The following is a 13,729-nucleotide window of genomic DNA, read 5'->3' as shown; positions in this document are numbered from 1 at the left end:
TTATCACGGATAGCACACGGAGAACATTCGTGTGCCCAAATCACGGAACATGGAGAGCCATACGCACTTTTTACACGTCAGTGCAAAACGTGCATGTTTTTAATAGACGTGTAAAAGCGGTCTGAGGCACAGTGCAAAGGTCAGAAGGGAACGAGCGCCATATTGGAGTTCAGATTTATTTGGAATGATTTTGGGCTACTATGTCACATTGGCAGAGCTTCTGACATGCCAGAAAAGCAGACTTCTCCATAAGTGACCTTATTTTACAAAGAACACGCCTCAATGACTCATGGTGCAGTGAGCATATTCACAGCAAAGGTTTCTCACACAATTTTATACTATTGGGCGGTGAAGAAAAAATAATTTTATTTTTATCACTAAAATGTTCTTTTAGCCCAAGATTTCCAAATTTTACAATGGGAATAGGTTAAAAAGATATTATAATGTGTTACACAATTTCTCCTGAACATGGCAATATCCAACATGTATTTTAACAACACGTTTTACTACTCGGCAGGGCTCAAGAGGGAAGGAGAGCCATTTGACTTTTGGAGCACAGATTTTCCTAGAATAGTTTGCAGACTCCATTTTGCAAATTCCCTAAGTGCCAGAACAGCAAAACGCCTCTTAAGTTTTCAGTTGCCCGCTGGCAATTCATCTACAGGTGTACTGACTGTTTTGTCTCTTGAAAACACTCAGAGTCAAACACAGTAAATGTTGCAAAATTAAAAATTTCAAATAAGCCTTTGCAATGCCCACACATTGCAGTGCCCATACATTGTGGTCAGAACGTGCTTCTGGAGACACTGACCTCGCAAATTAAGCAGCCTCTTCTCACTACAACAATCCCAAATTTATGGATGGTAAATGTAGTTTAGGCACCTTGTGGTGCTCAAAAGGAAAGCATTTGGGGCGTGGCCTGCTTGCTAATGGCACCGGTCACCTAGCTGCTGAGCTCCAGCCACCTCGACTCCTAACCGGCTCACTGCGGCTCACCAGTGGCACCAATCTCTCTGCACACGGGGGGAAAGTGCTGCGGAGGTACCCAGGAACGTGGCATGCCAAGGGGAAAGTCCCAGAAGAAGCCGTCCCCGGCGAAAGTTACAGACTTCTTCTCCAGCACGGGAAGAGGGAAAATGGCAGCAGCATCCTCCTCCACAGCTTCCTCACGCTCATCCAGGAGGGGATCCACAGCAGGCCCAGACTTGGACACAGACGCTGCAGATATACCGCTTACCAAAGGTACCATGCAGAAACTGCTCAGTGCCCTCCGCTCATCACTGCAGCAGGATTGGAAAGATATGGTGGCTGAGCTGAGGGGAGATATCACTGCCATAGGCAGTCGCACAGCACACATTGAAACTAAAATGCAGGAGCTGACAAAGTCACACAATAGCCTCATTGATGCCAATGCAGCACTGGAGGAACAAGTGCAAAAGCTCCATACCAAGGTCTTGGATTTAGAGGACAGGTCCCGCAGAAACAACATAAGAATCAGAGGAATTCCAGAGGACATACCAGACAAGGGGCTGCAGAGCTTTCTAGGCTCCTTGCTGCAGGAGCTGCTCCCAGACCTGTCTGCAACTGATTTCCTGGTGGACAGAATACACAGAGTCCCTAAGCCTAAATCCCTCAGTGCTGATGCCCCCCGGGACACTTTGGCTTGCCTGCACTTTTACAAGACCAAAGAAGCCCTGCTGCAAGCCCTGAGAAGGAGGCCGCCTCTGTCTGAGCAATTCCAGCACCTGTCCATTTTTCCGGATCTGTCTGCAGGAACCCTGGCAAAAAGGAGGGAATTTGCCCCTTATACCAAAATTCTCAGGGATGAAGCTATATCCTATAGATGGGGTTTCCCTGTAAAGATCCTGCTTTTCCGTGCAGGAAACACCCACGTCTGCCATTCCCCACAACAGTTGGCAAAGCTCCTATCCTCATGGAACATGGCAAATCTCCCGGCCAGATCTCCAAGAGCCACAGGATCATCCCAAAGGGATAAAGTGAATGAAGATTGGTCCGTCGCGTGAGTTATGTGATATGTCTGAGTCACGGCTGAGACTTAGTTGCTACTTTTAAGGTCCGCTGGTTCTGTTCAACCAGGACCCTGAGCCCCCATGGCGGTACATTTCCACCATACCGCAGGCCCCCTTTTTGGGCTTTTTTCTATGTGGACTGATGCTCCCTACATCAGTAATGTTAGTGATGTTAATGTTGTCAGTGTTACCTCTTTCCTGCCTAACCTTCCTTTCTCCCCCCGCAGCTCTAGGCAAGAGACTTTTTTTCATGTACAATGGTACTGAACTGTATGTCTATAAATGTTAGGGGCCTGAACTCGCCGGCCAAGAGATCCATGTTTTGGCGGGAAGTGGTTAAATCCAAATGTGACGTGATTTGTGGTCAAGAGTCTCATCTCCTCCAGGGGGACTCGCACAGGTTAAATAATGCTAAATTTCCTTTCATACTGCTGGCTTGTGGGAAAAAAAAAAAGGCTGGAGTATTCATTTGTGTAAAAAATACTGTTGCGTTCACACTACATTCCCAACATTTAGACCCTGAAGGTAGATACGCCATTATTAATTGCTCCATAAATGGCTCTAAGTATACTATTGCAACCCTTTACGCCCCCAACTCTGGTCAGATCAGCTTTCTGCGGAGGTTTCTTTCCAAGCTTTCATCCGTTACAGAGGGTAAGCAAATAATCTGCGGGGATTTTAACATGTTAATGTCCAGCACTCTGGATTGCTCCAATACTGCTGTAAAGAGGAAGGAAATGAGCACAATAATTTCAGAAAGGCATCTCCATGATATATGGAGATACCAACATGCAAATGAGAGGGACTACACATTCTTCTCACCTCGGTTCACCTCATACAGCAGATTGGACTACTTTCTGGTTGAAAGCTCACTTATTTTGGATTGCTCAGATTCAAAAATTGGACTTATAGCTTGGTCGGACCATGCCCCCATATACCTGACAGTCCAGGAGCAAAGCCGCACGCCCGTTTTTACCCGGTGGCGCATGAATGACTCCCTCCTGGCCTGTAGACAACTCTCTGAGGAGTTGCAGGCCGACCTCGCAGAGTTTTTTAAATTTAATGACAACAAGGAGGTGACAGAGGAAACGCTATGGTCTGCACACAAGGCCTTTATTAGGGGGTCATTCATCAAAATTGCCACTAGGGAGAAAAGGAGGCGTCAGGCAACTTCCAAAGCTCTACTGTCCCACATAGCGCTTTTAGAAGCCCACAATAAATCTGCCCCAAACATGTCAACATCTGACGAACTCAGGAAACTAAGAACACAGCTCCGCCAATTGCTGATGGTAGACTATGAGAAAAATTTAAGATCCCTCAAACAGCGGTACTATATGATGGGTGACAGGGCGGGTGCCTTACTAGCCAGGAGGGTTAAAAAACGAGAAATGCAAAACAAAATTGAATACCTCGTGACGGGTTCTAATGCCACAATACGCAACCCAACGGAAATAGCCAATGCATTCGCTGATTTTTATCAGTCTCTCTACAACCTTAAAAATGACCCCAATGCCCCAAAGCCTACCCAATCGGCAATTAATTCCTTCTTAAACAATATTAATCTTCCTCGGTTATCTACAGTACATCTAGAGCAACTAAATTCCCCTTTCTCCCTGGAAGAGGTTCGCCAGGCGGTGATCACAGCCAAAAGAAATTCAGCTCCAGGCCCAGACGGCCTCACTAACTCCTATTATAGGCAATTCACTGAAACCCTGTCTCCTTTCCTCCTGAGACTTTTCTCCTCTTGGCGAGCCACAGCAGATATTTCACCAAATAATCTAGAGGCCATTATAACTACCCTGCCAAAGCCAGGAAAACCCCCTACATCACCAGGAAACTTCAGGCCAATATCCCTCCTAAACTGCGACTTAAAATTGTACGCCAAAATAATCTCAGCTAGAATACATAAAGTCCTTCCATCACTGATTTCCCCGGATCAAGTGGGGTTTGTGGCGGGGAGGCAGGCGAAAGATGGGACGAGACGTATGCTGGACCTGATTGCGGTGGCTGAGGGGAGGAAAATCCCCAGTGTATTCCTGTCCTTGGACGCAGAGAAGGCGTTTGACAGGGTGCACTGGGGATATCTGAAATCTGTACTGGCCAAGTTTGGATTTGAAGGCCCCATACTTACCGCCATAATGGCACTATACTCTAACCCTAACGCCAAAGTTCTGGCATCCGGATTTATATCTCAGAGTTTTGAATTATCCAATGGGACACGCCAGGGGTGTCCGCTCTCCCCTATCATCTATGCCCTTGCTATAGAGCCTCTGGCGCAGACTATCCGTGAATGCCCTCGGATCTCGGGGATTCGAGTGGGGAGTACAAACCATGTGATTAGTCTATATGCGGATGATGTGATTTTATCCTGCACTAATGTAGAGGTGTCCCTAAAACACGTAATGGAGATCCTGTCCTCCTTCGCTCAAGTCTCGTATTACAAGCTTAATATTACCAAGTCCTTAATTTTTCCGCTCTTCCTGCCCGCCTCAACTAGAGCCACTCTTTCTCATCTTTACCCTTTCAAATGGGAAGACGAGGGTATCCCCTACCTGGGTATTATACTGGCCCCGCTACACTCCGTGATCCGGAAAAATCTGCTGACCCTGCACACCTCACTGGATAGAGAACTTACTCGCCTTTCTCTTCTCCCGCTCTCTTGGGTGGCGAGAATGCAGACCTTTAAAATGATCTGCCTCCCAAAAATTATCTACTTACTTCGGTGCCTGCCCCTAACAATTCCGCAACGGTATCTCACCAAAATTCATTCGCTAATGAGTAAATTTATATGGGCTGGGAAAAAACCTAGAATAGCCCTGAGATGCATGCATGCCCCGTTAAGTGGTGGAGGAATGGGTATTCCTAATATTCTAACATACCACAGAGCCGCTATCCTGGAACCGGCTCGAGATTGGTGGAGGAATGATTCAGACTTAAGATGGTTACAGATTGAGTACACCTGGGCACAGGTCCACTCCCCTAAACAATTCATAGACTCCCTGCTCCTAACCCCTTCGCCCCCCGGCGATCTTCTACCCACCACAGCAGCTCTAAAGAAAGCTTGGTCCTTGTGGAGCAAGCCAGTGTCACATGCTTTAGGTCCCAGCATTCCCCTTAGATCGCTAGAAGCCTTCATTCCGAACTTGAATCTTGCCGCCTGGACACGTGGAGGTCCAATCACCCTAGCAGATCTCTATAGAGAAGGCGTCCTACTCCCGTACTCAGAAATGTGTGATAAATTTAACCTTCCCCGACACAGTCTATTCCAGTTTTTTCAAATACGTCACTTTCTTCAGTCCGCTCCTCATCTCCCGGCTCCCACGACAGCTGACCACGCCTCAATTAAAAAATTCTTTCAAAATAGCAAAATCAAAGGCCTTTCATATATCCATAATATGCTAAACTCCCCACAACCGGACAAACAATTGCCGTATATGCTCAAATGGGAAAAAGATCTAGCTTCTCCGCTTCCGCCGCAAGAATGGTTCGCGGCCTCAAAATGGATCCACAAGTTCTCTTCTTGTCTCAATCATATAGAGCAATTAAAAAAGGTTCATCTGAGGTGGTACAACTCCCCTACTAAACTGGCTTCTTTTTCCCCACATGTGTCACCACTGTGCTGGAGGGGCTGCAACCACAGGGGCACCTTATGTCATATGTGGTGGTTTTGCCCTAAGTTATCTAACTTCTGGCAGGAGGTGTTCAATCTAATCCATGAGGTTACTAGTCTCCGCCTTTCTCCAAACCCAACCTTAGCGGTGCTACACATTGGCTTAGATGGGATCCCGGATCTTTTAAAAAACATCATTTCTCACATTCTCATAGCTGGCAGGTACTGTGTGGCATACAAGTGGAGGTCGGTGAGCCCCCCTACAAAAAGAGATCTAATTGAGAGGATCAACCTACACTGGCTATACGAAACCAACTTGGCCCCCAACCTAGAGAAGAGAACGGTGAGACTTAAACAATGGCACCCGTGGGCCACTTCCCTTTATGCAACGGCCCTCCCCCAGATACCGACACCTACACCATAAATAAATTGATTATGCCTAAGAATGCCTTGTAGAGCTGCTTCCCCCACCCCCTCTCTTTCCCCCCTCCCTCCCTGCTCCTATGTTCAGGTTGTTGTTGTAAGGGGTATTTAATGTCCCAGATTGATATTCTGATAATGGCTCGAGGCTATTCCACCTTTGCTACTCAATGCTCCTGTTCTTGATGTTGTTGTATGAGAAGTTTGTATTTTTCTGAAAACTCAATAAAAACCTTTATGATAAAAAAAAAAAAAAGGAAAGCATTTGAATTTGGAAGTGCAGATTTTGGTAGATTTCTTTATCGGGGGGGAGCCATAGTGCTTTTTCAGAGCCATTTGGCTACTAGCAACGTGGAAACCCCAGTATGTCCATTAACAGATGACAAATTTGAGTGGGGACTTGTTTTTTTTTATTGAGTTGTATGCTGTTGGTGGGAAATTGGGGTACAGAACAATTTGGATCAGTTCACATTTATCTTTTGCTGTATGCTGAGTACTTACATTAGGTCTTCCATCTATATCTCCAAAATAAATGATTCATATGAAACCCTTGACCCTTGGTTATTGAGGAGCAGATTTACTCTGGACTCAATTTGGTCTCTTTTCAGGGATGTGTCCTTTTTTTCAAAAGTGCACAAAACTGTTGTTGTCCTTTTATACGTGCAAAAAAGTGCGGTCACTTACAAAGGACACCGCCAGACCACAGATCAGACGGGAGTTCAAAGTGATTCCCTCTGCCTTATTACAGTGAATTTTCAGTTGGAAATTTTGTCTGACTGACTTTTTTCAGAGATTTACATGTAGTTTCCAGGCTTATTGGGCCCCCCAGCCTAACAATAGCAGCCTGCAGATGCTCAGGATTGTTGCATCTATTAGATGCGACAATTCTGGAACTTTACCTGGCTCATCCCGATTGCCCTGGTACAGTGGCAATTTGGGTAATAAGAGGTTAATAATAGCTCACAGCTGCCAATAAGCCCTAGTTTAGTTATTGAAGACATCTATGAGACCTCCACCATTACTGATGTTGTCTGCAGCCTGCTTGTTACGTTTTGCCTTTGCCATTCTTCTTTCTTCGATGATTTCTAGAGTGTCTTCTGTTAAGCATGGCATGGTATCTCTTCTGCCTTTTCCTTATTGTCTTACTGGTTTATTCACTAATAATAATAATAATCATTATATGTGTCCATAACTCTTCCGGCTTTCTTTCATTCATGTCCAGCAATGTAAATTGGTTCTGCAGACCATTCCACAAAACTTCAGGTATGTTGGTTAAATCAAAGTGTGAAGTGGCCTGTTGTCTAGTCTGCACAGCTTGACTCTCATCTTTATTGTGAAACGTTTAGAATTAGTTTCACAATCAGCTCCTGGCCTTATTTTCATGGTAATGATAGACGATCTTCATCTTTGTGAATACATATGTAGTCATTCTGATTTTTATAGGTCTCTGTTTGTGATTTTGGAAGAAGGTGTTCATGATGAACAGTTGATTTCTCATACAAAAGTCAATGAATCTTACACCAACCTCGTTTCGTTCACAAAGTTTACAACAATGATTCCATGTTTGCCATGGCACACTTTGGCATTCAAATCTTCCATGATAATGAGTAAGTATTGTTATGAAGTCTTGTCAACTTCCTCTTGAACTTAAGTATAGAATACTTCAATGTCTCCCTCCTCGGCATCTATTGTTGGTGAGTAAACTTGTATGACTATGACATGGATTGGTGCTCCTTGTAGTCATACCAAGATGACTCTATCACTGACTGCTTTGCACTTCAGGACAGTGCCAGCCAATCTTTGATTGAGAATAAAAACAACAACGTTTCCTCTTTGGTTATTGTTGCCATAATAGAAGTCTCAATGTTCAATAATCTGGAAATGTTCGGATTGAGTCCATTTTAATTTGGTAATTCCGAATAAGACGAGTTTGTCTATTTCAGCTTGGACAATGTCGAGTTTGCCTTGATTCATGGCTTATACATACCAAGTTCTGGATTTTATGCAGCTTTGCAGCTTTACATCTTCGCTTTAGCTGTGATTTTCCTACTTTGGACAGATCATACGAATACAGCAATCACTGGAAAAGGACATCATGGTCGTTAAAATAGAAGGAACAAAGAGATAGCACCAAGGCATCCTTGCAGCTTTGATCATGGCACGTCATGAGCATTGATCATACTAAGTGAGGAAAAGCAAAAAGTAACAGATGAATATTTAACAAAAACAGCACAATATCGTTAACTCAATATAGGAATACAATAGTAAATGAGAAAAATGAGCTTTAAAGGGCCATTCATATTGAAAAAAACATAAATAGATGCACCTTGAAGGTAAACATGCAAAAGGTTTATTCAGGAAAGTTCACACAAGGGCACTGTTATGATATACAGAAATAAGTAAAATACAACAGTGAATGGGTATAGAGAAACAGAGAAATCCCTATCCCAAGACATCTGCCACATCCAAATAATGGCGTAAATCATGAAATCAGTAATTAGTCCTCGCACATGATCACTACACAGTCACAACAAATCATAGCATAATTGCACATATTAGTAATCACAACCGATCTTACCCATAATAAAGTATTATGCCCCCCGAGGAAGAGACGCTGCGAAACACGTTGGAGCTTCCCCCATTCTACCGGACATCTACCTCAGCACATGCACTTTATTATGGGTAAGAGATGATTCCATGTTCCCTCGTATGTTTTGGATCTTTGATCTGATCGGTTGTGATTACTAATATGTGCAATTATGCTATGATTTGTTGTGATTGCGTAGTGATCATGTGCGAGGACTAATTACTGATTTCATGATTTACCCCATTATTTGGATGTGGCAGACAACAAGCTACTGGGAAAGAGCCAATGGACAACCTTAGTATGATCAATAGTAAATGAGAAAAATGAGCTTTAAAGGGCCATTCATATTGAAAAAATCATAAATAGATGCACCTTGAAGGTAAATATGCAAAAGGTTTATTCAGGAAAGTTCACAAAAAGGCACTGATATGATATACAGAAATAAGTAAAATACAACAGTGATTAGATATAGAGAAACAGAGAAATCCCTATCCCAAGACATCTGCCATATCCAAATAATGGGGTAAATCATGAAATCAGTAATTAGTCCTCGCACATGATCACTACACAATCACAACAAATCATAGCATAATTGCACATATTAGTAATCACAACCGATCAGATCAAAGATCCAAAACATACGAGGAAACATGGAATCATCTCTTACCCATAATAAAGTGCATGTGCTGAGGTAGATGTCCGGTAGAATGGGGGAAGCCCCAACGCGTTTCGCAGCGTCTCTTCCTCGGGGGGCATACTACTTTATTATGGGTAAGATCGGTTGTGATTACTAATATGTGCAATTATGCTATGATTTGTTGTGACTGTGTAGTGATCATGTGCGAGGACTAATTACTGATTTCATGATTTACCCCATTATTTGGATGTGGCAGATGCCTTGGGATAGGGATTTCTCTGTTTCTCTATATCCATTAACTGTTGTATTTTACTTATTTCTGTATATCATAACAGTGCCCTTGTGTGAACTTTCCTGAATAAACCTTTTGCATATTTACCTTCAAGGTGCATCTATTTATGTTTTTTTCAATATGAATGGCCCTTTAAAGCTCATTTTTCTCATTTACTATTGATCATACTAAGGTTGCCCATTGGCTCTTTCCCAGTAGCTTGTTGATTGCCTTCCGACTTCGGGGCGAATCTTTATTATTATTATTATTATTATTATTATTAATAATAATAATAATAATAATAATAATAATTAATATAGCACCATTTATTCCATGGGGTTTTACATGTAAAAAGGGGCAGACATAGATAATTACAATAATCATGAACAATACAAGGCACAGACTGGTACAGGAGGAGAGAGGATCCTGCATGTGAGAGCTCACAGTCTATAAGGGATGGGTGAGAATACAATAGTTGAGGGTAGAGCTGGTCATGCCGTGGTACAGTGGACTGAGGGTTACTGCAGGTTGTAGGCTTGGTGGAAGATGTGGGTCTTCAGCTTCCTTTTGAAGGTTTCCACGGTAGGCGAGAGTCTGATATGTTTGGGCAGAGAGTTCCAGAGTATGGGGGAGGCACGAGAGAAATCTTGTATGCGATTGTGGGAAGAGGCGATAAGTAAGAAGTAGAGAAGGAGATTTTGTGAGGATCGGAGGATGCTTACAGGTAACTACCGGGAGACTACGTCATAGATGTATGGAGGAAACAGGTTGGGGATGGCTTTGTATGTCATGGTTATGTTTTGAAACTGAGTTTTTGGGCAATGGAAAGCCAATGAAAAGATTGGCAGAGAGGAGAGGCCGGGATATAGAGGGAGGACAGGTGGCTTAGTCGGGTAGCAGAGATTAGGATAGATTGTAGGGGTGCTAGAGTATTAGAAGGGAAGCCAGAGAGCAGGGTGTTGCAGTAGTCAAAGTGGGAGATGATGACGGCATGCACTAGTGGTTTTGCAGATTCTTGGTCAAGATATGTACGAATTTTGGAAATATTTTTGAGTTGGAGTCGGCAAGAGGTGGAAAGGTTTTAGATATGAGTCTTGAAGGAGAGAGCAGAGTCAAAGAATACTCCCAGACAGTGAGCATGTGGGACTAGGGAGAGTGAGCAGCCATTGAGTTTGATGGATAGGTCTGGTGGAATTTTAGAGTGAGATGGGGTAAAGATGATGAATTCTGTTTTTAGCACTATATCAAATTCAATTAGTTGTCCTCTTCATCAAGTTTCCTTGGCATACTACAGAAGTATATTGCCAGGCTTTTCTTCCACGTAGTAATGTGGCACCCATAAAGGAGTCACACTGAATCAGCATTGTATGTTGTCAATACAAACTGCCTTATCACACAACATCCTGCTGTCGACACTGGCGCTGTGCAGTATGCTTAGTTTGGTACGTCAGTTCCAACCTATTCCCCTGAGGTGTCCCTGATGGCAAAATACATGACTATGAGATGACCTCAGCCCTAATAAATAGAACAAAACACATGAGTTTTGATACTGTGATATCCCAGCTGTCCAACATATTGCACCAGGCCAGACAGCCATAAATACGTTACCATACCACATCCTTTTGGCTGGCTTCTCATAGCCAAAAGGCTTAAGAAAATAGGGACTTAAAGTGCCAAATATCATAATAAATAGAGCCCAAATCATATTTCATGCATATAAAAGAAGTTTTATTAGCGACAAGAAATACACAGGGGTCACAGGGTGATATGTAAAAATGTCTATAAATATCATGGGATCAGAGAAAAGTAATGAGGAGAAAGAAAAAGGCACAGAAATTCCCTTTCAAGTTGGTAAAAAAAGTATTAGTACTCATATAATAGACCTGAATGGGTTCAACCTAATGAAGGTGTGGAAGTGCATCCCATAAAACAAAGAGTCTTTATATAAGGTGCACAAGTGCTTAAATCGGGGATAAAAGTAACTCCAAAAAAGTTGGAGAGCACTACAACCCCACAGAGTAATACTTACCCATCAGGTGCTTATTAGAAGTGAATGAACGCTCCCCTATGCGTCTCGCTAGGGCTTCATAAGGGGGAAGAGAAGCTGTGCATGAGACGTACTTGGACGTTACAACATGACAACGATCCAAAACACAAGGCCAAGTCGACCTGTCATTGGCTACAGCAAAACAAAGTGAAGATACTGGAGTGGCCATCTCAGTCTCCTGACCTCAAAATCATTGAGCCACTCTGAGGAGATCTCAAGTGCCCAGTTCATGCAAGAACGGCTAAGGAATTTACAGGAACTGGAGGCTTTTTGCCAAGACAAATGGGCAGCTTTACCATCTGAGAAAAGAAATACCCTAATTCACAACTACCACAAAAGACTTCAAACTGTCATTGATGTTAGAGGGGGCAAAACATGATACTAAGAACTAGTGTAAGTGAACTTTTGATCAGGGTCATTTGGATGTTTTTGGTTGTCATTATGATTTAAAAAGAGAAAACACAGTAGTTTGACAATAAATGGCTTCACCCAACCACTAACCATGAGTGGAAAAAAAGATTTTGAGTTATCATTCATATTCTCTGAAAAAAAGGCCAAGAAAACAAAAAATCTGCCGGGAGAGGAAAACATTTGAGCACAACTATATCTTGAATGTACACAGACACACGTTGGGGATTCTCTGCCCAATAAAACTATCATTACATTATATAGATGATCTGTCTATGAAAGTATAGGAGACAAAGAGAGATAGAAAGAGACTTATTACGTGAAAGGACAAGCAGATTATTATTATTATTATTATTACCACCACTACTATATTTATTATTTAGTCCAATGGTTTGTATTACTTGTATTACAATATTTACTATCGTTATACTAAGTTATAATTTCATCTTCATGACCCCTTCATGATCTAGGACATATATATACGTCCTAGGTTGCTTCCCCCCCGGTTAGAAATTTTAACATCATATTTCTTCACCCAATCTACACCTCTTGGCCAAAAATTGCATCAATACCATATCATAAAGCATGCGGTTTTGATGCAATTTTTTCACAGGAAGTGTAAATTGGGTGCCGGAATATGGTGTTAAAATTTCAGCACCAAATTTGCATCTTTTGGTCAAACAATGCACAAAAATGGTTTTGACACCAATCTGCAGCTCCTGGCAAAAAACCGCAACAAAACACCATGCAGTTTTCATGCAATAGCGATGCAGGAATATGGTGGTCAGGTAACATGACCTCAGGTAATCTCATTGAACTGAGTAACCTCACCTCACATGAGGTCACTCAGTTCAATAAGGTCACTTGAGGTCAGGTTACCTGCAGTGACAGGTGGAGGACCGTTGGAACCACCCGCTGTGACTGCAAATAACCTGAGTGACCTCACCAGGGGGTCATCTTCTGTGCCTGCCCGCTGTAACTTTAGTAATGTAGCAGAGCTGGAATCCTTGTGGGACCTTGTGTGGATTACGTCGGATCTGGGTTTTTTAGGGGTTAATAGATGGGTGAAAGAGGGTGGTGTTTTGTTTCAAATAAAGTATTTTTTCGCTGTTTGTGTTTATTTATTTTCACTTAGAAATTAGTAATGGGGGTCTCATACACACCTCCCATTAGTAATATAGTGCTTAGTGGCAGCTGTGAGCTGTCATTAACCCTTTATTACCCCAATTGCCACTGCACCAGGGTATGAGTCGGGTAAAGTGTCGGGATTTTTGCATTTAATGGATGCTATTTTTAGGCTGGGGGCTTCAATAACCAATAGCCCTCCCCAGCCTGAGACTACCAGACCCCAATTGTGGGCTTTATCATGGTTTGGTATCAAAATTGGGGAGGACAGCATGCCAGTTTTATAAATTACTGTATTTAAATAATGTATAAAAGCCGCACACAGGCCCTTTTATTTTGATACACAGCTAAGACAAGCACATGAGCTGTATGCTTTATCTGTTCTGAGTATCATAATATGGCGGGATCCTATGGCAATTTTTTCTTAATTTATTTTTACACCAATATAGACACGCAGACAGTGTTTCTGATTGAAAGCAGTCAGACACACTGTCATATAGGGTGTGGGCGTGTTGGACTGCAACTAATCAGAAATGAGGGGGCTGCCAGTGAGCGAGTGAAGCAGTGCATATGGATGAAGGATAATGAGCGGCC

This window comes from Anomaloglossus baeobatrachus, chromosome 2 (genome assembly GCF_048569485.1).
Source record: "Anomaloglossus baeobatrachus isolate aAnoBae1 chromosome 2, aAnoBae1.hap1, whole genome shotgun sequence".
Lineage (NCBI taxonomy): Eukaryota > Metazoa > Chordata > Amphibia > Anura > Aromobatidae > Anomaloglossus > Anomaloglossus baeobatrachus.
The sequence above is the reverse complement of the archived record's forward strand: the minus strand, read 5'-3'. Positions refer to the sequence as shown.